This window comes from Amblyomma mixtum, chromosome 5, assembly GCF_055824585.1.
Source record: "Amblyomma mixtum isolate Tamu chromosome 5, ASM5582458v1, whole genome shotgun sequence".
NCBI lineage: Eukaryota > Metazoa > Arthropoda > Arachnida > Ixodida > Ixodidae > Amblyomma > Amblyomma mixtum.
The window spans coordinates 68,133,161-68,160,114 of record NC_143016.1 but is presented as its reverse complement, the minus strand read 5'-3'; the positions used below and the strand labels follow the sequence as shown (position 1 = coordinate 68,160,114).

The 26,954-nt window shown below is 51.2% G+C and overlaps 1 protein-coding gene across 4 annotated transcripts in view; it reads left to right on the top strand.

The window, feature by feature from the left end:
• Positions 1-26,954, top strand: part of LOC149342503 (uncharacterized) — a 239,808-nt gene that overhangs the window by 106,868 nt on the left and 105,986 nt on the right. For 3 of the 4 annotated variants that reach the window (XM_089544890.1, XM_089544888.1, XM_089544889.1), the window contains exon 2: positions 17,676-17,768. The exons of the other annotated variant lie outside the window; for it this stretch is intronic. The gene's annotated coding sequence lies outside the window, so the exon portion shown is untranslated. The remainder of the gene's footprint in view (positions 1-17,675; positions 17,769-26,954) is intronic. 4 annotated transcript variants of the gene reach the window in all.

The window sequence follows — 26,954 nt, the reverse complement described above, 5'->3', positions numbered from 1 at the left end:
AGGCTGGCTTGATCGGTGACTACGGTGAATTGGCTTCCCAAAATGTACGGGCGGAACTGTTTGCAGGCATACACAACAGCCAGGCATTTCTTTTTTGTTGTGCTGTAGTTGGTCTCTGCCTTGTTAAGATGACGGCTGGCGTACGCAACGACATGCTCTCGACCGTCTTCCCTCTGTACCAGCACGGCACCAATGCAGTAGTCGCAGGCATCGGTATGGATTTCGACCGGCTTGCCGGGCTCGAATTGACGTAAAGCTGGCGATGTAGTCAGCTTTTCTTTGAGCGCTTTCATTGCCGCCTCGCAGGCCGCATCCCACTCAAACGGAACATTCTTTCTGGTCAAGTTAGTCAAAGGCCGGCAAATTAGAGCAAAGTCTTTGATGAAGCGTCTATAATAATTGCAGATTCGCAGGAAACTCTGAACTCCTTTCTTGTTTTTCGGGGCTGGGAGCTTTTCGATCGCGGCTATTTTCTCCGGATCTGGTCTAATGTTGTCGGAGCCGGTGTCAATCAAGTGGGTGGTCTTCGAGTTGTTAACCTCGACTGGGACTCTGAGACGCTGTTTCTCATTCCTCATACATACTGACCGGCTGGGCTGACCACCTAGGCCCGGCCGTTCCCGTTTCCCGAACTGGGGGCTTGATCGGCGCGCACACTTCTTTGCTCGCGGTCTTCGTCTCTGCATCGCTGGCGACAGTTACGAGCTATGTGGCCGCTTCGGTTGCAGTAGTTGCACCGTGGCCGTCCGTCGTCGGCACGCGACGTACTTGGGGGCCACGGGGCACGGGCACGAGAGAGTTCTTCCTCGATCCTCGTTAACCGCGCGGATAATGACTCAAGGGAGGCGGCAATTGACTCAAATCTCTTCTCACCTGCGTCCGCTTGTTGTTGCCCGTGGGATGTTGCGGTGAAGGTGGGCAACACGTGAGGCTCTCCGGAGACGGCGTGTGCTGCAGGGATGGCCAATCCCCAAGCGTTATGCTCGGTTGTCAGGTAGGCGGCGTTGGCTTGGGTCGGCAGACCTCGAGCAGTTAGTCCCATCAGCGCAGCTTGGCTGAGGCGCTGCAATGTCTGCAAAAAATCTGCGCATGTGCTCGGGTTGGCGATTATCATCTTCTCCATGGTCGCCGGTTGGAGGCCCCGCAGCAAATGACGCAGTCGATCCCCTTCCGGCATCTTGGCGTCCACCCTCGCACACAGCTGCAGAACGTCATAAAAATACTGCTCCGGAGACTCCGACGGCAGCTGCACCCGGTTTTGAAGTCGTAAATAGGCGATTTCCTTAGCGTGGCGGCTGCTGAAGCAAGTTTTGAGCTTCGCCGCCCATTCGATCCATGAACTTGGCGCACCAGTCAGTAGTTCCGTAGTGTACCATTTTTTCGCATCGCCGTCCAAAGAAATATAAAGGAATTTCACCTTTGTTTCGTTGTCCCATGAGTTGAGCGAAGCGACGTGCTCGTAACAGGTCAGCCACTCGGCCACGGACTCCTCCGGGGTTCCCCTGAACACAGGCGGGACGATAGATGGTCTCGCTTGTGGGCTCGTCATCGTAATGAAGTCTGCGGGCTTCCGGCTTTGCTCACTTCTCAGATTGGGGCGCATTTCGAGTAGAGCGGGGTCTTCGATACCTCGCAACCTCCACCACTTGTAACGAAGCGTACGTCGGGACGGAACGGTGGCTCCGCCGCATCGAAGAAGGGGACCAGCAGGCGTCGATTAGATGCATTGGTCAACTTAATTTATTGAAGATAGATGCGAATCACTGGTTAAACTTGGAAACTGAGACAAAAATATAAGAGGTCACATAGTAAAACAGTCAGTCATACCCCGGGGCGTGCAGCATCTTTGGAGCGGAGGTCCCGAGCAGCAGCCGGGAGGCAGCCGTTCCTCTCTCGAGTCCCTCTTCGCGCCAAAAACCCGCTCTTAAATGCGTTTGCCCAGGATTCTGGGGACACTTCTAGTAGCCAATCGGAAATGCTGTTGTCGGAGCCAATGACAAGGATTTCTTTAAAACAGAGCAGCCAATAGCACGCCGGTGCCCACGAGGCTGTTTACTCGAGAGCACCGCGTAAAATTCCCCGAAGACGTGCGCATTTCCACTCGGCACACAGATACAAAACACAAAACGACACCCGAAACACAGGGAACGCAAACCTCGCAGTCGGTGCACCACGCGACCCGCCGTCCGCGCCTTCAGCCCTCGCGGCTCGTCTCCGGCATATCTGGTCCGCCGGGCAGTGTGCCGCCCGAGGCAATCACTTCGCGCGACTCTCCTGCAAACCACAGGGGGTCCGCGCGCCCGCTCTGGTGGCCCGGACGCGGCCTTGGGCGACCTCGCCCCCTCGCAGTTTACTGCGTTTTACTCTAACTAAACATTCACACAAGGCCGGGGAGGAGACGCACAATGCCTGCTTACAAAGAGCCCCAGAGAAAACGGCTCTGCCAAATGTCGGAGTGTGAGCCCCTCTAATGGCTCCTCGCACAGCAGGGAGCACACGGACAGCAACAGTTGCAACGCGGGGAGAAGAACACATTCAGCCTGTCAGAGAAACTGGCGCGCGAAACCTGCGAAGCTCGCTACGCGACACCTCCCTCCTACGAAAAAGAGTGTCCCACTCGTTTACAAGAATCGAATACAAAGGAAAGGCGTGCACACTTGATACAAGGCAATAAAATAAGAAAATCCACTAGACAGTAACGCACAACAAGACTAAACTGAATACAATAAATACATCTGCTGTACTATACAAGGCATGGAAAAACGAACGCGTAAATTACTTAGATAAGCATGATACAGGCAGGACGCAGAAACATACAGATTTAACAATGCAATCGAAAACTTTACATTGCACTCTCAAAATGTCCGTATGTACAGATTGGCACAAAACACAAGTTGTCTGTGGGAAGGGGCAGTCCAACAGTTACTTTAGTTTGTTCCTTCATCTGCACTGTAGTACTCCTCGGTGTCACTTTCACACCCATGCGTCTTGACCACTTTGGGCTCGGTGTGAGCCCCCGCACGGCCACAATCAGGGGACGACCGGCTGTAAGAGTACACCTCAGTCGCACTGTCATCCGACGTTTCGTGATCGCTGGGTCGCACTGTAGGGGACACTGCGCGTTTTGGTTTTCCAGGTACATCAACATTGCGCGCGAACTCACGACAACCATTTCCACATTCACTGTCTAGTGACTCGTCGTCGGCGTCCTCTTCTGAATCCAGACGAGTGTGGCAGCGCTTCAGACGGCCGACGTTGACGACATCTCGCTTGCGACCGGTGCGATTGACGACTTCCCAGTTGTTCTCTGCCACTTGCCGAAGTAGACGGAACGGCCCGTGGTACCTTTGGAGCAGTTTGTAGGTCTTCCCTTTCGACCGAGAAGGTGTCCACACGTACGCGAGGTCTCCCGGATAGAAAACATTACGTCGCCTCGAGTTGTATGCCTTTTTGTTCTTCTGCTGCCGCTGCTTCCCGCGCTGAGCGACTACTTCGCACGCCTGGTGAAGCCGCTCTGTCGGAGGTATAGGCTGGAGGAACAACTCGATCGGCTTGTCAGGTGGGGCTTTCTGAGTCTGGCAGTCAGGGCAAGAGAGCACGTAGTTCGTCACCTGTGCGAACATCTTAGGCCAGAAGTAGCGCTTACGTATTTTCTCCCAGGTGCGCTTGACTCCGAAGTGGCCCGCTGTGAGATCATCGTGGCAGCTTCTTATTATTTCAGCTCGTAAGCTTTTTGGAATGACCATTGCGTCGCAGTCTTCCTCGAATCCATTCGCCCTCCTGTGTAACACACCTTCGATTATTCGAAAACACCGTGCCGTTCTTCTCAGTGTTCTGACAACGGGTGAATCCGGGTTCTCGAGGTGTTGGATCATCTCCTTCATCCAAGGGTCTTCCCTCTGCTTCCTACCTATATCCACGCGACCCAGCACAAGCAGCGGTGCAAAGTTTTCTTCACTAACCGGTGCCGGTTCATGTGGCAGGCGAGAAAGAGTGTCGGCATTTGCATTCTTCACACCAGGGCGGTGTTTCAGCGTCATGTCGAACTCTTGTAATAGCAGGGACCATCTCATGAGGCGTCCGTTCGGATTCTTGACATTCATCAGCCATGCGAGGCTGGCTTGATCGGTGACTACGGTGAATTGGCTTCCCAAAATGTACGGGCGGAACTGTTTGCAGGCATACACAACAGCCAGGCATTTCTTTTTTGTTGTGCTGTAGTTGGTCTCTGCCTTGTTAAGATGACGGCTGGCGTACGCAACGACATGCTCTCGACCGTCTTCCCTCTGTACCAGCACGGCACCAATGCAGTAGTCGCAGGCATCGGTATGGATTTCGACCGGCTTGCCGGGCTCGAATTGACGTAAAGCTGGCGATGTAGTCAGCTTTTCTTTGAGCGCTTTCATTGCCGCCTCGCAGGCCGCATCCCACTCAAACGGAACATTCTTTCTGGTCAAGTTAGTCAAAGGCCGGCAAATTAGAGCAAAGTCTTTGATGAAGCGTCTATAATAATTGCAGATTCGCAGGAAACTCTGAACTCCTTTCTTGTTTTTCGGGGCTGGGAGCTTTTCGATCGCGGCTATTTTCTCCGGATCTGGTCTAATGTTGTCGGAGCCGGTGTCAATCAAGTGGGTGGTCTTCGAGTTGTTAACCTCGACTGGGACTCTGAGACGCTGTTTCTCATTCCTCATACATACTGACCGGCTGGGCTGACCACCTAGGCCCGGCCGTTCCCGTTTCCCGAACTGGGGGCTTGATCGGCGCGCACACTTCTTTGCTCGCGGTCTTCGTCTCTGCATCGCTGGCGACAGTTACGAGCTATGTGGCCGCTTCGGTTGCAGTAGTTGCACCGTGGCCGTCCGTCGTCGGCACGCGACGTACTTGGGGGCCACGGGGCACGGGCACGAGAGAGTTCTTCCTCGATCCTCGTTAACCGCGCGGATAATGACTCAAGGGAGGCGGCAATTGACTCAAATCTCTTCTCACCTGCGTCCGCTTGTTGTTGCCCGTGGGATGTTGCGGTGAAGGTGGGCAACACGTGAGGCTCTCCGGAGACGGCGTGTGCTGCAGGGATGGCCAATCCCCAAGCGTTATGCTCGGTTGTCAGGTAGGCGGCGTTGGCTTGGGTCGGCAGACCTCGAGCAGTTAGTCCCATCAGCGCAGCTTGGCTGAGGCGCTGCAATGTCTGCAAAAAATCTGCGCATGTGCTCGGGTTGGCGATTATCATCTTCTCCATGGTCGCCGGTTGGAGGCCCCGCAGCAAATGACGCAGTCGATCCCCTTCCGGCATCTTGGCGTCCACCCTCGCACACAGCTGCAGAACGTCATAAAAATACTGCTCCGGAGACTCCGACGGCAGCTGCACCCGGTTTTGAAGTCGTAAATAGGCGATTTCCTTAGCGTGGCGGCTGCTGAAGCAAGTTTTGAGCTTCGCCGCCCATTCGATCCATGAACTTGGCGCACCAGTCAGTAGTTCCGTAGTGTACCATTTTTTCGCATCGCCGTCCAAAGAAATATAAAGGAATTTCACCTTTGTTTCGTTGTCCCATGAGTTGAGCGAAGCGACGTGCTCGTAACAGGTCAGCCACTCGGCCACGGACTCCTCCGGGGTTCCCCTGAACACAGGCGGGACGATAGATGGTCTCGCTTGTGGGCTCGTCATCGTAATGAAGTCTGCGGGCTTCCGGCTTTGCTCACTTCTCAGATTGGGGCGCATTTCGAGTAGAGCGGGGTCTTCGATACCTCGCAACCTCCACCACTTGTAACGAAGCGTACGTCGGGACGGAACGGTGGCTCCGCCGCATCGAAGAAGGGGACCAGCAGGCGTCGATTAGATGCATTGGTCAACTTAATTTATTGAAGATAGATGCGAATCACTGGTTAAACTTGGAAACTGAGACAAAAATATAAGAGGTCACATAGTAAAACAGTCAGTCATACCCCGGGGCGTGCAGCATCTTTGGAGCGGAGGTCCCGAGCAGCAGCCGGGAGGCAGCCGTTCCTCTCTCGAGTCCCTCTTCGCGCCAAAAACCCGCTCTTAAATGCGTTTGCCCAGGATTCTGGGGACACTTCTAGTAGCCAATCGGAAATGCTGTTGTCGGAGCCAATGACAAGGATTTCTTTAAAACAGAGCAGCCAATAGCACGCCGGTGCCCACGAGGCTGTTTACTCGAGAGCACCGCGTAAAATTCCCCGAAGACGTGCGCATTTCCACTCGGCACACAGATACAAAACACAAAACGACACCCGAAACACAGGGAACGCAAACCTCGCAGTCGGTGCACCACGCGACCCGCCGTCCGCGCCTTCAGCCCTCGCGGCTCGTCTCCGGCATATCTGGTCCGCCGGGCAGTGTGCCGCCCGAGGCAATCACTTCGCGCGACTCTCCTGCAAACCACAGGGGGTCCGCGCGCCCGCTCTGGTGGCCCGGACGCGGCCTTGGGCGACCTCGCCCCCTCGCAGTTTACTGCGTTTTACTCTAACTAAACATTCACACAAGGCCGGGGAGGAGACGCACAATGCCTGCTTACAAAGAGCCCCAGAGAAAACGGCTCTGCCAAATGTCGGAGTGTGAGCCCCTCTAATGGCTCCTCGCACAGCAGGGAGCACACGGACAGCAACAGTTGCAACGCGGGGAGAAGAACACATTCAGCCTGTCAGAGAAACTGGCGCGCGAAACCTGCGAAGCTCGCTACGCGACAATATTATAGTATTCATATTTATATTTTGTCCTTGTTTTTTCTAGCTGCTGAAATATGAATCAATATAGAATATTGGTAATTATGGCTCTAATTCCATAGGTTGTAGCCCTATACCATAATACCACTCCAAGCGCTTCACTATAGAGAGATTTAGCATAGTGAGATCTGCTGCGGCGAACCGGTTCTTCGAGGCGCGACCTGTGCATGCGCAGGTATCGCACTCCTGCCACTATACTCAGGCGCAGCTGGGTATATGAGTTTGGTACGAATGTTCGCACAAGTAGCGAATATTCGTAAGGTATTCGATAAGTACTGGATTTGATCTTCAGCAGCTTTATTCGTATACTCGATTCAGATCTTCGAAGTGCAGTTCTCTCACTCTTACCCCTGATTGCAGTGCCAAGCACGCGGTCACAAAAAGAACAAACTAAAGGAATTGAAGCTCGTTACAATTTGAAGTAGACGCCGAGGAGCGTGCGAAAATTTGGATTCCCAGGTGTGGAGATAACGGAATCAGCGCAAGAGTGATTGCCAAAGCAGAAGCCACATATCGCAGCCCCTTTTACAACCTACCCCTATAAAATTCGTGATAGCCGCCGAATGGCCGCGTTTACGAGTTCACTGAGGGCAGCGGAAAATAGAGAAGAAAAATTATTTTGCGCGTAAAACTGGCAGCATCCCAGTTTCTCCGCCCAGTTTATTCTCCGTTTTGGCCTTCCCTTTTTTTTTTTTTTTCACAATAAAAACTGAAGTACGGTTAATGGTTTTTCTTTCCCGCGCTTTCGAGCCTATCGCTCCTGCATGCTACTTTCAAAACCACGTTTTATTTCCCCCCAGATGTTCGGTCAGTTTTCACGAAGCGAACGCGTCGTTCCGGCAGAGCTGGCAAGAGAGAGCCACTGAGCCGCGCCTGACACTAAAATACACTGAGGCGAGCTCCTCCGAGGAGCCACGCGGTTGTTTTCGTCCGGCAGCTGCGGTCCGGAGAGAATCGAAGGAAGGGAAAGGTCACTAAAAAAAGTAAATTAAAAGAGAGGGTGGCTCGGTGCGCCGTCTCGGTGTGAGAGCTTGCACAGCGCAGGTGGCACAGCAGCTCACGAGAGGGGGGGGGGGGGGGGGGGGGGCAGGGCAGGCAGGCAACGGTGACCACGTGGAGCAACGTATTACCTGAAGCGAAGAGGACGCAACAATTTTGGGGGCGGGACAGATAACGCGCGCATATCGTGGGCTGCCGCCGGTGTGTTCCTTCCTCGCATCCGGATGGCATGCGGGGCCGTGATCAGAGACAGCTGCAGCCGTGAGGCGTGATCATCTCACGGCTCGGTGCGAGATGCGTTTTTGCTTTTCTTGCTCTCTCTTTAATCCTTGGGGTGGATTGTGGAGGGACCGGAGCAACGCAGTTTGGGTTATTGCTTGACTCGAGCAGCGGTTCCTTCGGCGGAATAGGGCTGTCTTCGAGGTTGGTGGTTATGGCGGAAATGGCACCCAACCGGTGCTTGTCCGGCGTGCGTGTGATTTTCTCTGCCACCAGGCTGTAGTAATGTCGGGGTGGTGTTGCTCCTGGAGGACGCGCTTCTTGAGGGGCACCCACGCGTGGCGAGCCTTGCAACGGTTGGTTTACTCTACAATCGGAAAGCCACGGAAGGGCGAAGGCTTTTCAGGAAAAAAAAAAAAGCGATCTCCTAGTGTCCACTCTTCTCAGGGCTCCTGGACCACAGGCTCTAATCTGCGGGTATGTAGACAATGGATGATGATGTAAATGGGAGACGCTCTCTATTATTGGTTGCTCACTTTTGCTGACCGCGAAATGCTTGTACATTCTTTCCCTCCTTCACCATTCCCTCACGGTTCGCTTCAGGTGTCCGTCGAGGGCAAGACTAGTTAGTGCTCCAGCATTTTCTTCACAAAACAAACCGGTCAACAAAGGAAAAGACATGAGCCGACGGCCTCAGAACTCCTTGCGATTCTCCAGGAACACCCGGCGCTGAAATTTTATGGTGCACGCGAGCCACTGAAATTAAAAGAGAAGCCACTTCCTTGCAGCCTGGGCGAAAATGACGTGCGCACTGCAATTTTCCCGCTCTAAAGAGCACGCTGCAGGTTTCGACTTCGGGTTAAAAGCAATACGAATTTTGATGCCGGGTGTACAGCCGTCCAAACCTTTAGCTGGCGTGCGCGACGGCCGCATTTTCTGCGCTCCTGCGCTTTACGACGAAGCAAACTTGCGGAAAGCTCAATATTAAGCACGGGCTTAGTGAGCCTGTGCTTAGATTTGATATTTTCGCAAGTTTGCTTCGTCATAAGCAGCAGGAGCACGGAAAACGCGGCCATCGCGCACGCCAACTAAAGATTTGTCCGGATGTACATAGCCTTTGGAGCCACGCGCGGCAGACTCGTGCCTAAAGTCTTCTCACTTCTGCGAACGCGTCCCCCCAAATGCAGCGCCGGACATGTCTGCCCTCGGGCTGTCTACGAAGAAAGGTCCCTAGTCCCTATGAAGCGAAGAGGATCAGCGCAGGCAAGTCGCCTAACAAGCATTCGGCATAAATCTCCCAGTTGGGGCCGGACCCTTTCGAGCCCTCTCATAGATTCCGGAGACCGTGCCGCACTTTGCCTTTGTTTGTGCACGCTTGCTTCCGCTGTGACACTGCCTTCGCCCCTCGCACCACGGCGGCGAACGACCTACAGCGGTTCGGGGTCGGCAGCCAACGAACCGTGGCGCTGCCTCCGCCTGGGCGCAGCGGACAGCATTGCGTTCGCCCGTCTGTGCCAGTCCGCATGGCCGCTCTGCGCTGTGTGCGGGGATCGTATGTATGCGTGTGCGTCCATTGTGTGTCCACGGTGGCGCTTGTCGTGTCAACGACCCGGCCACGCTTTGTGGAGGAGGTGCAAGCCCGGTCCCCCTGTCTCTTTCTCGCGCTCCCGTGGCGCCATCTGTATTGGTGTGGCTGCACTTGAGAGTCCTCTCCATGCGTTGATTCTGGCTCTCGCTTGCCCGCAGGCCACGACACCTCGCAGGACAGGCGTTGGCGGTTCTGTTTGCTCTTTAACTGAATTCGTCGAAGACGTTCGACACATTGCGACTCATAGAGTATGTGTGTAGGGATTGCCCAAACTCGTTCCTGCTGGAAAGAGTTTGGTGATTCCGGCCAGGCTTGAACTGCTGTTCACCCTTGGCAACATACTCATATCAGCGGCAGCAGTAGTGACAAGAAGGGAAGACTGTTCGACATTTTACACTGATTGATTAGTCGTTAGTGCAAGTTTTATTTCATTACCTCTCCTAGTGAAGTTTTGCATTTTTTTGTTGTTGAAGAGTTAGTGCAGTGTCGTAATGACAGTATTGCGTGCCGCGGCCGCGGTAAGCCTGAAGTGTCGATAGAACTCTTTTTCTTTGGAGTGGGCGATATAATACGTCTGTCGTTGCAAGCTTCACCGAGACTTTTGCTGAGGATGTCATACGGTGGATTCTAAAATATCTCGAGTATGCGAGGCGGCTATGAATGCTATACACTTCGAAGAAACAAAAAACGAAAATAAGAACCTGTTAACGATGAAGGCCTCGCGCGAGAAAATCTCTGTACAGCGCGAATCGCGTATCTGAAATCTTTTTGCTGCTTTGGGCGCTTTTGGAGCGAGACATATTCAGCCGACGTTACCCCTTTTGCCTGACAACCGGGTGTCTTCATCGCGAAGGGAGAATCCCGAAGGGGAAGCGAATAACGAAACGAAGGAATAAATCATAGCGCCGAACGAACAAAAGGCGAATAATGATTGGAGTTTGCCTTTCTCGCTGCTTTCTTTGACGTGGCCGCCGACTGAACGAGGTTGCTTGAAACGCTAGGCTTTTAGAACGGTCAGCCGCAGATCCGGATTGGTTGCGTCTTACAGGATGAACGACAGTTTAAGAGGTTCTTCGGGTTTTGCAATCCCTAATACGGCTTGAGTGTTTGGTAACAGACGCGCAGTAGGGCTGAGTCGGCTGTGTATACCGTTGTCACCGCTTTGAACTGTGCCCTGCGGGCGCGCGTCCCACAGTGGCGGGACGCCAGCAACCGTAGCGGCAGTGTCGTCGGTTCCTAGAAACTTCAAGCCGTCCTAGAGGTTACCGCAACACACGCGCGCGCCGTGTTCGAGCGCCAAGCATGGCTCGCATCCCGCTTTCATGAAGCCGTAACCCAATAAACGCGTCGCCGCTGCTCCCATCCAATCCCTCGCTAAGAAACAAGCGCATCGGACCGAGCAAAAAGAAACAAGAAAAAAGAAGACAAGGAAACAAAGGTGTACAAAACCAATCGCGATGAAACGCCAGGTCCGCTTTCGAGAGCGCCTCGGCAAACTGTTTTCTTATTTCTCAACTTTTGAAACCTGATTTGTGGCCCACTCTGATTCCCCCCGGGCAACGGAGGAAAGAGGGCGGGGAGGAGGAGGGGCGAGAGATAAAGGGCAGAAGAAAAGGGGCGTCCAGAAATAATCGCGAAAAACTGGGCAGCAACAGCAGCAGCAGTGAGCAAACAGCGCAAGATGCGTCGTCGGTACGACGAATGCCGCCCGGGAGCCGCTGGGCGGTAGTGGGAGGAGGTTCGGGCGGGGCAGTGGGAAAAGTAGGGAAAAAACTAGGGAAAGAGGGAAGGATCTGAACCTTGGGCTGCTGCTGTGCGCTGGGTCTGTCTCACTCACTCTCTCTTTCGCGCAGCAATTCTTGTGCCTTGCGAGATTCTCCCGTGGGATATAACCTTTTCGAATGCCGAGACAAGAGCAACCGGCCGGTTCGCCAAGCAAACAAACAGAAAAAAAAAACACCTACCTGCTATTGTGCGTCTCTGTCTCCCTTGTTTCTGCCGCGCTCTCGTTCGTCCAAGTGTTTGTTTAGAGCGTGTGCGTTTGTATACGCCGATGTGTGTGGGTATATGTGGGACTGTGTACTTCGTGATGCTTCGAAGGTTGGTCAATGCCGACGAAAGGCTGAAGTGAAGCGTTGAACGGCGAATGACCTTTTATTGATGTTCAAAATGCTGCTTCCTACAGCCTAATGTGCTCTTCTTCCCGTTTTTTTTATTTAAATGCCCATTCACTCCTTTGGAAACGTAAGCTGTTGTTTGTCGCGTATGCGGAAGTGCATCTTGACCTGTAATGTATAATTCTTTAAGTCGGCTTCGCCTCGTTGCTGTTTTTCCCGAGCATAGCTTCCCCGGTATTCGGTGAGAGGACGATAAAAAGGAGAAAAACTTGTTTACGCCACACAAGTGGGCGTGTTATTGCAGTAACCACCTAGACATGTCCTGCTATATAGAACGGAGATGTACGCCCACGTCTGTTTTCTAAATAGACAGTTCCGCCATTAGATGGTCGCGCGGCATTGAGGTGAAGCCGGTTCACCATTTATAAAGAAGTTCTAATAAAGGAGACAAGCGTTTACAATATTTCAACAACACTTCACTTCAAGCAAGGTCGCTTTAGAGTTTGTTGAAAGATTGTGGAGGCTTCTTTGTTAGAGGGGGGTATAGAATCCCAGCGGTCGAATATTTCATCGCTGAACAAACGCAGGCATATAACCCCTTCCCTCTGAAGAGGCCATGAAGGACTTACCTTTCCATGATTCATTCAAGAAAATGGTTGCAACATATAGGCCGCGCTTTCCAAAAATTGTCATCAGAAAAGAAAAAAAAAAGTCGCCATTTCCCGCGTTGGGAACAGGGAAAAACAGCTCGAGCAAGCTCTTGACTGGTGAATACCGAGAACTGTTTTTAATTGAGCCACACGGGTTTCCTCTTTGCGCTTTTAATGAGTGTGCTCGTTAAATTTGTGGAGGGAAACGTCAAGGACCACGCAGACTGGCTTTAAATAGTCCCCACTCGAAAAGTTTCTCGTTTCCCGATCTGCGCCGGGGTAGTCAACATGTTTACGTTCTAACGACAATCATGCGCACGTCCTAACCAACGCTGGTGCCTCTGCGCAACTAACAAGCTTTCGATGGGGGCGGTCGAGATTCTTTTTCGCGAAAGCGATACGTCGTCGTCTAAAAACCTGAATATTACGTTGCAGCTGCTAATGAAGCACTATTTTCCGCGCTCGATTCATCCGCCAACAGTTCCTCTTTCGATGGCTCTCGACGATGCCCTTGCGTTTAGTATAACTCTGTAATCCGAGTCATCGTAAGTTAATGAGGTGATCCACCGAAGCCTCATCGAATAGATAATGAAATTGTCTGTCTGCCTTATTTGGTGCCCCTGACGAACTCCCTAGGCCTATTAATGGGGCTTCAAAATTTGGGCTTCGAGACAGGGAAGAAATAAATTAATGCAGCGCGATTTGATTGGCCCCTCCGGCTTTTTCGCGGTGTTTGCTAAAATTGGCTCAGATGTGCGTAGGAAGGAGGATAAATGAAGTTTTTTTTTTTTACCGTGCCCTGATTCCTTTGTGCACCTTAATATGCATAGCGTATCCTGCCTAATTTTGACGGCATTGTTCGCTTACGATTTTTGTTTTGTGAACCAAACTGTACAGTTGTGCTGTTATGTTTAGAGAGAGAGAAAAAAAAGTGTCTTTCTGCCCCCTCTATGCGCCGCCTTCTTTTTATTTTTTTAAATGTGGAAAGATAGAATTTGTTGCAGTCCTGATAGTTTTCGTTAACCAAACTTTATATTTGTGCTGTCATGCTTCGGGAAGCAAGACTCGTGTCATTTTATCCTTTTGCCCCATCTCTAGTCCGTCTTTTATTTTTCCTTTTTTAAATGTGGCAAGCTTGAATTTGCTGCAGTGCTGGTCAGACCGTCGCTCCTATTTTGGACACTGAGAAACTTTACAACACGTAGGAGAAGAATACGCTGACTGTGATAAGCGTCGAGAGTTTGGTGCAAAGAACGAAACGAGTCTTCCGAGTTGAGAAATATCCGTGCAGATTGTGCTAGTGGTCGGTCGATCTGCCGACATCGAGAAGGTTTCGTCAAACTTTCGAGGGAAGCGGCTGGCGAAAATGGCGGGAACAATCCCGCATTTCCCTCCTCCCTTCCTTTTCTCCCCCTCCGCGTCCACTGCTTTCGCGCGCCTGTCGCCTTTTTCTTTTATTATTATTGGTAAGTTCTTTTCTACGTCGCTGTTTTGAGAGTCGCTAGAAAACTCGAAAAGAAGGGGAGCCGGAAGAAGAAAAAGGTTTACGGCCACTTATGAGGCGGCTGCCCAAGGTGCAGCGGCACTTTCCCTGAATCACGGCGATTCGCGGCCGGGTCGTAACCGCTGTATCGCGTTTCACCACGCGGATTTCTCGTCGCTGTATACGGGTCGCTCTTTTTGAGCCTGCATGTGTACATCTTTGTTCCCCGTGACGACAAAGCTCCAACACTAAAACCGTCCTTCTACCCCCCCCCCCCCCCCCCTTTTTTTTTATTTCTTTCTACCGCTCCGTGAGTTTGCCACTCGACCCTCGTGTTGCCAGGGCAAGCCATGTTTCGAATTGTTCTCGTTCTTGCCTGTTTCGACACAGTATGCGTTTACTGTCTTTCCTTTTTCTCTCGCTCTCTCTCTGTTCCTTCCTCTGTGCATGTTTCTTGCTGAGCACACCGCCGTGGAATCTCTCGATTTTCCTTGTCATCCCTTCAGTGGTATTCTGCGTGCGTATACACTCTAAACACGTATACGCATAAAGAGTGAGCTGTCCTCTAGTGCATACTCTTTTGCGATAGAGGGCAGTTCACTCCCTTTTACTCTCTTTTGTTTAGGGTATATACAGATGTTATACCGCGCAACGTCCTCACGGGGAGTTACCCGCCGCGCAGCTTTGCTGTTATTCCGATGTCGTCGGAGGCCACCGTCTCTCGCACGTGTACTATAGAGAAAGCAAACGATGCGCAACGGCAACGAAAACGAAGGAACTCGACGAAGCAAAACAATCGTGCTTATATATATGGTCGGTACCACGCTTCCGAACGCCGCTTATACTATCCCATAGGCTCGTGCGCCAAATCCCCGTGCACTTACGGAAACGTGTACTTAGCTGCAAACTGCGATGCTCCTCCAACGGCGGGCCGTGCACTCGCGAGCCCCCCTCGATTGTCCTTCGCCGTATGTATAGCAGTAGGCACGCGTTGTATGTATGGGGAAGGCGAATAGGATTGGAGGGGGGGTCTCGTAACGTGTGCTCGGCGCATGCAACGTGCCACTTTTTCATGTAGATTGCCCTGCTCTCTCTCTTTCTCTGGCTGTGGTGCAGGGAGAGATGATAGCGCCCTTCGCCTGTAGTATACATACGTGTGGAGGCTATTTGGTGAGGCTGCGCTGCGCGACCCTGCCCGCGGTGATGGCCGTTTCCGGCGTGCGCCGTCCCCAACCTTTCCTCCTCTTACTCTTCTCCGAGGTCTCCGCGGATAGTGAAATGGCGAAGATTCCGGCGGGAGCATGATGAGGGGTTTTAGACGGAAAAAGGACACGTGTTCTCTCGCGGACTCCTCTCCCGTGGGAAGATGCGCTCAGAGTGCATCCGGGATTTCGTTGTATTCTCTGCTAGGGAAGGAAAAGAAAAAAAGGAGGGGGGGGGGGGACAAAAAACGGCGCTTCGTGTTCGTCGGGCGCCAGACGCTGTGTTTTTGTTACTGCTGGGTTTGTGTATCTCGGTTTGGTTTGTTTCTCACAGCACCGCGCATTTCGGAGAACCTATGTAGGGTGGAAGGGTTGCGCCGTTCGAGCTTAGTTTCTGTTACTTTTTTGTTCCTTTCGCGTTTCCGCGTTCGTTTTTTTCTCGTCCAGGAGCGTGAGCGCATCGGAGTGCGCATCATGCTTTCCGAAGATAAAGCAGTAAAAATGGTAGCGGTGTTGAAAGGCCGTTGTTGTAGCTGTCACTGCGCTCCTCGCCGGCAGTGCATCTCACCGGCTAACTCGTGTTCTTTGTTTCCCGATTCTGGGCCGGGCGGAATAGCGTTCATGTGGGCTGAACGCGGCGGGAACGGAATTCTTTAATCTCTTCTGATGTCATGCTGTATTTTTGTTTTGTGATTGTAAGAGGATGTATACGAAATATGAAAAACTGTAAGACAAAGTATAGAGTGATTACGCTGCCCGGCAAAATGTTCGGTTTAAAAACTATCAATTCTTCGCTTTAATAATCATTTGAAGTAGAGTATTTCAGAACAATTTATGCAACTTGCACGTAGTACCGAACCTGTGCCCCTGCAGTACGCACGAAACCTATTATATGTCAGGGGAGGGGGAGCCATTGAGCCCTCCCTCCCCCCACCACCACAAAGCTATAGATTTTACATAGGAAGACATTGCTGAACCCTAAATTTCGGCTAAAAAGTCCAAGAAATGCACGGCTCAAGTGAAACCTCCACGCTTATGGTGCTTGTGTGCGCTATGGCGCTGGTGTGCAGTACGTACTATATATAATATTGACAAAACGACACCGTCGGAACAAGGTGAGATTATGCTGAGGTCCGCTGACCGGCATACGCCAGAGTGTACGATGTGTCCCGAGTTCGAAACGCGGGCGCCGTAATTTAATTTCCTTTCGGGCCACTTGTTCTTCGGTGGTGTAGAGTTTGCCAACTTTCCGACCTCGAAAATCGCCGCAGCTCGCTGAATTCCCGCACGACTGAAGAATGCGCGCTAAACATTCTCCGAGGTATACGTACACTGCGGGGCTGTCTCTTTCGGTCCTAGCCAGCTGTATTCTTCTTGTTAATCTACAAAAAGAAAAAAAAAATCTTGAACACGCTTAAGAAAGAACTTTTTTTTGTTTGAACTGCACTTCAGAAGAGCTGCGTTCCTAACATCTCTTTCTTATCCTCCACCTTTTTGTCTCGCACTGGCACCGTCTCGGTAGGCACCAAGTTTATCTCCCCTGTAGTTTTTCTTCACTCTTTTGCCGGGCATTCCCGGAATTCTTGGCGAATTTGCCGGATAAAAATGGCCCCTACCTAGAGAGAAGACAAAATAACCACTCTCGAATCTTCGCCGTCTCTCTTTCTCTCACTTTCCTTCCCACTGCCTCGCTTTGTTATTTTTTGTTTCCCTTTTCTCTTCCGCTTTACATGCCGCTCACTTGATTCGCATTCCGATGCTGGGATTTCAGCGCACACAGTGCCTGCTTCACGCCTACCGCAAGCTCGCAGCACACAGCTATATATTGCACGGCGGCTCAGGTAGAACGGCACCGCGCTCTGGTGGTTGGCTGCTGGGGCCTTTCAGCTAAAGCAGCTACAACGGCTGTTTAATTTGCCTGTAGAGATTCTCCGCTTCTTTTGTGCGCCTCGCCAGCGTATACACATTGCGGTTGTCTTTTGTGCGCACATAGCGGCCTGAACTTTCCGCCTTCTCGGCGCACAGCTCCATATGAAGAAGGGCGAAATAATAATAAAAAAAAAATATTCTCGCCTGCTGCTTTTTTGGCTGCGATTCTTTCTGAGTTCGGCGTAAAGTTGTCATAGCTGGGCGTGATCTCTGTCTCTTTTTTGGCTTCAGCCCACGTCGGAGGAATTCCACGTTTAAGCTGTTTCGCGTGCGGAGCACATCGTGATCGCTGCCTTTCCAGCGCTGGCTGTGGGTGGAGCGGCTGATGGCCGCTACGTGCGGGGTTGGACTGGACGGGAGAGGCGGGGGTCGAGTAAAAAAAACTATGGAATTCCGCTTCGAAACGTTGCGTTTTTCCCCCGGGTGTTGCTCTTTATGTTTTTGTTTTGGTTTAGCGTTGTTTACTTTTCGACAGGAAAAGAATTTCGCGCCCTGCTCTTGTACTGCCCTCGCGTGCTGTCGTCTTGTTCGCTTTTGGCCCTATGCAGTTTAGGGAGGGAGGCCTAAATGCATAAGGCAACGGCTGAAACCGTGCCGGAATTTCGCGGTCTGCTTTTTCTTTTCTTACTTGCGTGCTATATTTCGCTTTCTTTCTTTTTGCAAAATTATTGGAATTCAGCATGGTTGCGAGTCCATGGCTGTGTAAAGAATTAGGATGCTAAATTTCGGGTGGTTCTGCTTTCTTTACAGGTGCCCGCTTGCGGCCATCGTCAACTGCTTCTTTCAACTTGAGGATGTAAAAGGCGGCGTAGGAGGAAAAAGATCATTGGCATTGAATTTACTGTGAGTACAGATCATATCATTATTTTCTTATAGAACGAATACTTGCACTCCCCGTTCCATTTGGACGATCAATAGTTGATGCTAACTCAACGCCACGTACGTGGCTGCACACGTGACGCTCAAAAGGAGTTCTGAAAGTTTTAAACGCTTAGTCTGTGATAACAGGGGTTGCCGCTGAGGCCGACTTAGTTCCGTCAAAAGATGGGTCTTTTCCTTCACTTTAGGCCCAAAAACCTCCGTGCATCCAGAAACATTTGGCACGCATCGATCCCAGTCGTTCGTCACTGTTGGAAGGGGCCCTCCCTCCCTCGCCCACCAACCTCGACCTCGTTCGCTTTGCTGACTTAGCCGCCCACCGCTTCGATCCACTGACCGCGCGCTGCTCCACGCCTACTATACGCGGAAAGGAAATAAGGAGGTTAGGGAGAGCCAGGAAAAGGCGCGCATACCCCGTCTTCCTCCTCCTCCTCCGAGCTATTTTACGAGCAACTTCCTCGCTGCCGACGCGGCGCGAAGACTTGGCACGTAAGGCACGTTAAGGCGCGCGCTCCCGCCTGCCTTCGCCACCTTCGAGAAATGCCCGCACGCGCGCTTTTCCGACCGAGCGGCCGGCGGGAAAGGAGGGACGTCGCGCACGCCATCGACGCGGCGCGCGGTAACGACGCACAGCGGCTAGCGCGCGAGCCGTTTTCCCGCGCCGTTTGGGCTTCGAGGGGCTTCGGCCGCCACTTACATAATGCATCGGAAGAGAGCGCCCCCCTTCTTCCCTTTTCTCCCCCGTTCCTGACGCGGCGCGAGTAACTATCCACCGGCCGCTGCCGTTTTCCTTTTCCCTGCGCCAGCACCCTCTTTCCCTTTTCTTCCTTCCCCTCTCTTACTCGGCGCTCTGAAACGGAGCCGCTGGCTACAGACTAGCGGCTATAAACGACAGCGCAGGTTATAGTGTAGTGTTGCCGGTCGCTCCATCCTCTCCGCGCAGGGGAAGTTGGAGAGGGGAGGGGGGGTGGTGCGTTTGTTTGTTGTCTGTTTTCGTCGGCTGCCGCTTGCCCGCTGCCCGTTTAAATACTGTAACAGATGCCTCGCTATGTCGTTTGAGAGGATAAGAGCGGCTCCTAAGCCATCTACGTATTACCTGAGACTTGAGAGGTTAGCTTGAGGAATAGCGTCCGCGAATCGAGTAAAGATTTTGGTTCGATAACTGCTTAATAAAGAATCTTCTGTGTAGCGAGTGTACAGAAAAAGCTGTTGCGGGTGCGCCTGGGTAACTTTAAAAAAGCGTTGTTATCTCTTTTGGTGCATTATTTCCGGTGTTATTATTATTAGCTTGATTATTTTGTTTCGTTGATACTATGGACCGTCCGGTACTTAAAGCATGATCAATAGCATGAGTTATCGTTGCTTTGTGTATTATACGGTCCCTGCTTTGCACGTTGTTTAGCTACGGAGTTTTGCTATTTTTCTTAGCGTTGTACAAATGAACGTAAAATGTTAACACGCTAATTTTGGTGTTAACAAGCGCTTCACGTAGGTGCAGGCTTTCACTGATCACCTAGTAACGTGAACCCAGCCTCACCGAGGAGCATAGTCTTAAAGAAAACAGTTCAAACTAGTGCAACGCATCTGTCTTTGCGCTCGCTCCATCTTCAAAGCTTCTCGCGCCACCACCGACGAGATCCTTAACCGGGTCGCTTTCCATCGGCGAACCCGCAGCGGAATTTTTCGTGAGAATCTCATTGGCGATTTTGATAATCGCAGCTTTTTTTTAATGTAAAATAAGCCTGGATACCCGTCTGTGACTGCCTGTGCACTACCTACGGTTTACACAGTTTACACTGTTTACATTTGTTTTTTCATGGAGCCCCTACTCCAGGGTGTGTTAATGAGATGTGTCGGTGTGTGTGTTCAAGACATGATTTTCACGTGCGTCTACTCACCGCGATGAGAGTGCCAGCCAGCCAGTGCGTGCGTGCGTGCGTGCGTGCGTGTGTGTGTGTGTGTGTGTGTGTGTGTGTGTGTGTGTGTGTGTGTGTGTGTGTGTGTGCGTGTGTGTGTGTGCGCGCGCGTGTGGACATCACCCATGAATCTCATTGTATTACGCAGTCATCAACCTTCATTCACACTTTCCCTCTCCTCCCCTTCCCTTTCCCCAGTGTGGAGTAGCAGGCCAGGGTCATGTTACCTCCGGCCGACGTCTCCACTTTTTTCCCTCTCATTAAAATTCCTTTCTCTCTCTCTCTCTCAGCTTTTTTCTAGCGCCGTTATCAGTTCGAGGCTTGATCTGCTTAACTCTCTCTTGCCAAGGTTACCTTTTGAGTTCAAGGGAAATGATCAGGTTAATGGCTGACTCGGGCGCTCATCAATGTACCAGCGCTGTCGTAATCTGAGGTGGGGCAAAATACTTAATGCAATGTTTATGTCAATCATACGTATTGACTTAATTACAGTTTCTGTCTTCTTTCCATGTAGTGACCTCTGGCCTGATTTTATACTAAAGCAGCCTGTCAACGCTAAAGTCAACAGGGACTCTGCTACTCCCAATTGTGGGCTGCTAATTAGGGCATTGAGCCGGTATAGTGTACCAATTCCTTTTATTATATCCCATTCCATTCTTTTCTTCCTGCGCGCCTCCAGGCCCAGTCTTTCCGTTAAGTGGTCATGGCTGCGCCATTCACGACGTGTGTCAAGGAACAGAATCAGAAAAGAATCGTGCTACTGCGACGGCCCAGAACGCACGGCTGTTGCGTTTTTTTAAAAGGCGCCATGTTTCAGTATCGTATAGTGTACCACGTGTGATGTGATCTGTGGGAATGCTGGTCACTAAAACACGCTTCTACTTGGACGTCTCATTTGCAGCGCTTGCATTACGTCGTTCTTTGTGTATGTGCGCTGAGCAAGTTCTTTTTTTTTAATTCTGAGTAACTGTACTGTCAGCGTCGGCTCCATCGGTGTTTTATGCACTGACCTGTACGCGCTACCATAACCTACGTGATCTTCTTCACACGTGTTTTTATTCGCTCCCGAGTCCTCCCTGTCCATGCGATGAATTTTGTATCCGGTCCGCTCGAAACAGAATATATGCAGCGTCCATGAATAAGTGAGCGGTGGTAAGGAAATTCGTATGAGGCCTGTCTCGGTCCCAGTCTCGCGGAAACGAGAGAAAAAAAAAGAAACAAAAAGGTAGAGTAAGGCGGCGGCAGGTGGGTGGGAGCTTGCGTAGCTTGTTCCTCCAAAACGTCCCCTCTTTTTTTTTTCTGTCGGTGTTGTTGCGTCAGTAGCTGTGCGCTCTTATTTGTCCCCCTCTTCGTTTCTCGCCCCGAAAGCGAGATGTGGAAACATGAAGCCTTTATGCCCCGCAAAGCTCGCTGGGATCACATTTTGCCTGCCACGAAACTTGTGTTTCCGTTATTGACGTTCCCAAACGCGTGGCTTAAACCAACTTGCTCGCACGGCGGGCGCGGTTATATTTGGGGTAAGCGTAAAAATGTCCGAGAGCAGGCAGACGTCGTATCGATCGACTTGCGAAAGAGGAAAAATAAATAAACCCTGGCTCACGGCAAATGCAGATGCTGTACATTTGAAAAAAAAATATATATATATTTTCGTAAGCGTAACACTTAGCGCGCAGCGTTTGTGAGGATTGTGCTAGCGTTAAGTGACAGGCATTCTGCAGTCACCTGCGAGTGCTGGCGTCCTTGCAAGAAGAGTTCGGCCTTGCATGGCAACCCAGCGGTTTCAGTAAAAAGACGTTTGAGAATCGCGAGCGAAGCCTGACAAAATGGGAGTGAAAATGAAAAAGAGCTTAGCGTTTCTTTTTTTTTTTTTACCTGCAGCACGTGTAGACTTTGTCGAACGCCGCTACCCCCGGGAAGCTTCGGGTGGCCCTTTTTAATCCACGTGGCGACTTACAGCCGGTATTTTTAGCTTCATTTTAGGCTCGTGTGACGTCTTCGCAGGGAGAAACGAAGAGAAAGAATAAAAAGCGCGCGAAAGCGCCGCGACATTGCGCGAGCGAAATTCGGTACTTGGCTGCAAATCCCCGAAATTACTCAATACGCGACGAAGTTTTATCCCCCAGCGGACGCTTATTTTCTCGACAGTTACTTTTCTTTCTTTCGGGAACCCGCTACTTTTCACTTGGGAGTTAGTGTTCCTCCAGGGTTTTAGATGAAGCACGTTATTCTTTCGTCATACATGTCATTTGAGTTGTGACGTCCTACCTTTTTATTCCCAAACGAAGTCCGGACCCCTGAGGGCGGGAGGGCTTCGCGAAAAACGCGCGTATTGATCATAACAGCTTTTTTTGCGCACAATTTCTACCCGGACGATCTTTTTTTTTTCTATGTACATTACCTGTGCTTCTCTGCAAGGTTTTCGCCCTTATGGAAAACCGAGCTTGTTAAAAAGGGCCGACCTTATTTTCCCTTTAGTTCCACGTGTTTTCTACGAGAAATTGCGTTATCCAGCTGTCCTTTATTTTCGTTTTATTTTTGCTTTCTGCAATTCATTTTTTTTTTTTTTTGCACGCTCCCACTGTACGCACATGTGTCCCACACTGTGTATTACATGTACATACGTCATCGGGGAGAACATTTACTCGGCGCGACGCGAGCTTCTTGTTTGAGTTATCTTTCGTTGCCGCTGGCCTATCCCGGCTGAATACATTCTCCCCGAAAGCTGCTGGCGAGACGGGCTGCAGCGACCGTCGAATTGAAAAGGCGTGTGGCGATCACGTTTCCACGGCTGTCACGGCTTCTTAGTCGTCTCTCTCTTTCCTCGCTCTTCGCTCGTTCTGCCTCTCTTCTTTCTTCCGCATGCCCTGCAGTGTTACCCGTTCGCGCTCCTCTCCACCTTTTCCTGTTTCTCAGTGACACGCTGTTTGTTCTCTCGCTTTCACCTTGTCTTTTGGAGCTGCATATTTGGCGGTGCATAGGCGTCAGCATTGTTGATGTGCGGCGCTTGCTTATATACAGGCAGAATTCGGTTTCCGGGCGGTTCCCGTCAGGAATACATGACAGCCCCATTCCAGACATCCCTATGCAGGCGACGGCTGAAGTTTGGTGAGAGAGAGTAGAAATAAACGCAGGGATAGTAAGAAGAAAAGAAAGAGAAAGAACGCCTGACATAGCGAAGCACGTGCTAGGAGAGAAGAAAAGGGAAGAAGAAAGAAAAAAGAAAAGGAAAACATTGACGGAAGAGTGTCAGCGACGAAAGGGATGGAAATCACCCCTTACGCTGTTGTTTTCGGTTTCATCGTTCTCAGCTTTCTTCCATTCGATTTCGCTTTTGCTTTGCAGTTTTTTTTTCTTTCTGTCGCTCCTCTTTCGACAGGGGCGCTGTCGATTCGTTGTGCGCGGGTCTGAAGTTGATGTCGGGAAGCAGCGTGGGCGGTAATTGGCAATTTGGGCGAGGGTGTCGGCGCGCGCGCTTTCGCCCCATCCCCCTCCCCACGTGCCCTCGAAGAAGCATCGATCGGGACCGCAGAAAGCTGCATCGGCGGTAGTAGCAGCGGTGGCAGTCCCCTCTGTTTCGGGTGCGTTGTTGTTGTTGCGGTGTAGTTTACCGGCGACACTAAGAAGAAGCGAGAGCGGCGGAGGCTTTCTTTCATCCTTTTATTCCCCTCTTCCTCTTTCTTCCCTCCTCTCATTCTTACTGTCTTCGCGCGTGTCTCCCCCCCCTCCTTTCCTATTCTTATTCTTAGTCTTCTTTACGAGGCTTGTTTCTCTTTTCACGACCGACCGCCTCCTGTATTTTCTCGTCGCGGCTGGCGTCGAAAAGGACGAGTCGGAGGAGAGCGCAGTTGGGGGAAAAGGGGGCAGACAGGAAGAAGGGGAACGAGAAGTAAGTAAATATATCGGTAAAAAAAAATCGGACAGTGAGGGGCTTGAATGCTTGATGCGTTGGCCGTCGCGTGGAATTGACAGCCAAGAGGAGGGTTTGGCCCCTCTCTTTCCCACAGAGGCGGTTCTACATAAGCGCCCCTGTGCTTTTCGGGCGGTGTACTTCTCAAGAAGCTCTCGGTCGCACACCCTCGATCTCTCTGGACCGTGTGTTCGTGTCACTTCTTTTTTTTGTTTGTTTGTTTTCTCCTGTACTCTTTGCTCACATACATTTCTCGGCCTAATGTTTCGGCGTTTGGTGTTGTGTTCGTGCACGTTTTTGACTTCCCCATTTTATCGAGACGATATCGGCGGTATACTTTAATCTTAATACGGTGAGCTTAAACAGCAGAGTTGGAGGCTGAGAGAGAGAGAGAAAGCGAAATTTATTTAATTGCAAAGTTAATAACGTTCCTTTGAGGGCTCCTAGATCACACTGTAGGCCACGTACAAAGCAAACTTGCACTGCTTGCTTGGGTAGAACACAGTTAATAAGGCCGCAAGAATATTACGCGTTTTCAAATTGCATGTTCAGCTCAGAAAGGAGCAGACGAGGGTATAGAACAGAAAATGAAAGAGACAAAGTGCTTGTCATTTGTACATTTTGCTACGAAAATGAAGCCAGCATTAAGTTTTCAACCTTGTGTATCTTTTTCGTGCCGCTTTAATGTCTGGCTTCATGCTCGTGTCGTCGATAGAATTGCGCCAGACTGGCCTTTTATGCATATCGAACTTCTGTATTGTGCAATGGCTGGTTCTTCGCTCTGAGCCCTCTCAGCCAGATTGCCGAGCTCAGGGTTGCCCACGTACGTCCCCCCTCCAGAGCGCCGTCACCACTCTGTGGCTTCGACACGTGCTGCGTATGTCAGCGAGCTGTTATACAGACGTTGCAAACCCACAGAGTGCAACGGCGAAGCCATCGTGCATCAGCGCGTGGACAGACACGCATTGGTTCCGGTGCCGAGCCACCCGTCAGCGGCAGACCGGGGCACTACACGAAGTTAAGGCCGGGGACAGAGAGGAGGGGGTGGGCGGCACGCCTTGATGCGTGGTGTGCCCCCTGGGGACGTCCTGCGGACGACGATGCCAACAACCGTGACGGAAGTCGGACGGTAATATAGAAACGAAAGAGAGCTCTTTCCCGGCCCTGGGTGTCGCAACAGTCGCGGTCCTTGGGGAAGGGGCACCCGGGACAGCTGACGACAGGCGGGACTGTGCGATGGCGTTTGTTGCTCTGGGGAAGAAAAACAAAAGTACAAGAACAAAACAAGAGAGCGAGGTAAAGAATCCCGTTCACCAGGCCCCTCCTCTTCCTCTTGTTGCCCTTTCTCTAGATCGCTAAGCTTCGCATAGTGGCTCGACTTTCGCTGAGTTTTGTCGCTTCTATTTCGCTTTGTTTTCGTTGTCGCTGAGCGGTTAAGTATAGGAAGAAATATTCGCTTAATCGCGAGAGCTTTGAATAAAGTACCCTTTGTCGATGTGTTGACTGACCGTTTTATTCGCTGACTCATTAAACAGGCGAGAAACGACCGAGCGAGCCAACAGACTCGCCCACCGAGTGCTTAATCGATAGACTGATTTAAATATTGTCCGACGTTTCTTGCTTGACTGGTATGCAGAGCGAGGTGCGCGATTTAACAACAGCAAAAAAAAAAACAAAAAAAAATAAAACAAGATTGTTCTGGCTAGTAGTTGAAATCATGTTTTCAGACTGAAAAACGTTAGAAAGAGCAAGTCATCGAGTGATTTCCTGACCTATTATTGCCTTTAATGGCTCGACTTAATTAGGAGGAAAGAAATGCGTTGTATACTCTATAAAGCACACGGCCTACATTGCCGGTTGTCTATGGGCGCCGGCTATCTCCACGTTTATGCGAGGAATACGTTTGTTCAAACTGTCTAGCTTGCATTAACGGCGCCGGCAGGACGGAATAACACATTCGTCGAAGGTACTGGAGACGCACTCATTTCTGATCTTGAGCATAAGAGCGTATGGTGTGGCGCGGAGCCATTACCCCCGAACGACCACGCCGACGCGCGATTTCCCTGAAACCTCGAGCGGTCCTCCTCAAGAGTGGCCGGCCCTTTGAAAGCCCGCCGTGGATCGCGTGAGAGGGACTCTCCAATGCACCTGCGTGCCGATGCGAGTGGCGTAATGGCCGGCGCATTAGGGCCTGCCGTGAATTCCGCGAAACTGAGTGGGGGACCCTGGCTGTGGCGGCTCCGTGGCTGTGGCTATTGAACGCCGCATTTTGCAGGGTCGTTGACCGCGCTTGGCCGAGCGTCTGTCCGCTGTCGCGTGCGTTTAAAGACATGCGAGCCAGGTGTTAAATACTGCCACCAAGTCTCTCGGTTCGCGTATAAATGCGTGCAGTTCTACACAGATGTCAAGAAATTTGTGATCGCCGTATGCACAGTGAGACGCGGGTAATTTCCGTGAGCACTGGCACTCGAGATCTTTCGCATTTCTCTGTATTTTACGCGCTTTACGGAGAAAACAGCTGACATAGTTCTTGCCCTTGGTGGAAGCTGAAAAGTAGTGCCAACTCGTTGCCTGATGATGTGACATGACGGACTGGTTGCTAAACCCTTAGATGCGCTCGGATTTGCCATTTTTTGTTTTTGTTTTCCGCATACGAGGGTGGTACAAAGGTGGACAAATCCTTCGGGGAAATCCCGCAAGGTGGAAGAAATTTGTAATAAGGGCAGGAAATTACTTATTTTCATACACCTTAGCGCAGCCATACGGCTACAAAGAAAAGGTAACAGCTTGCGCGGGAACATCGTAGTTAACGAAAAATGTGTCCTGGTCCGGGGTTCGAACCCGGCACCAACGCGTACACCGGTACAAAGGTGTACAGTCTTTGTCAAAAGTATACAGCCCAAGGGGTCTGCTTCTGAGCCCTGCAGTGCGGCTCCTGTTGCTTACTAAACACCGCATGAACGTTACGACGTAGAGTGGGACCGTGCGGTGGTCCAGGGACCCAAGGGGGGTCTAAACACACTTGCCATGATAAAGTTTTTCTCTCTCTCTCTCTGGGACTCTAATCTCACGAAGGCAGGAGGAATTTAAGTCCTCAGCCCTCTTAAGCTTAGGACTGTCAAATGTGCTAAAGAGCCCCGCTACACGGCTTGGGGCTATGTACTTGCGACAAAGACTGTGTGTCGTGCTGTGCGAAAGAAAACAGAGATAAGGTACAGTCTTTGTCAAAAGTAACCAGGCTGCGCGTTTTTCTTCTCAGTCATATATTAAAGCTATTATGCCAGCCCTCGTGCTCTAAGTCTCAGTATGGTAAGAAGAACCCCTGTT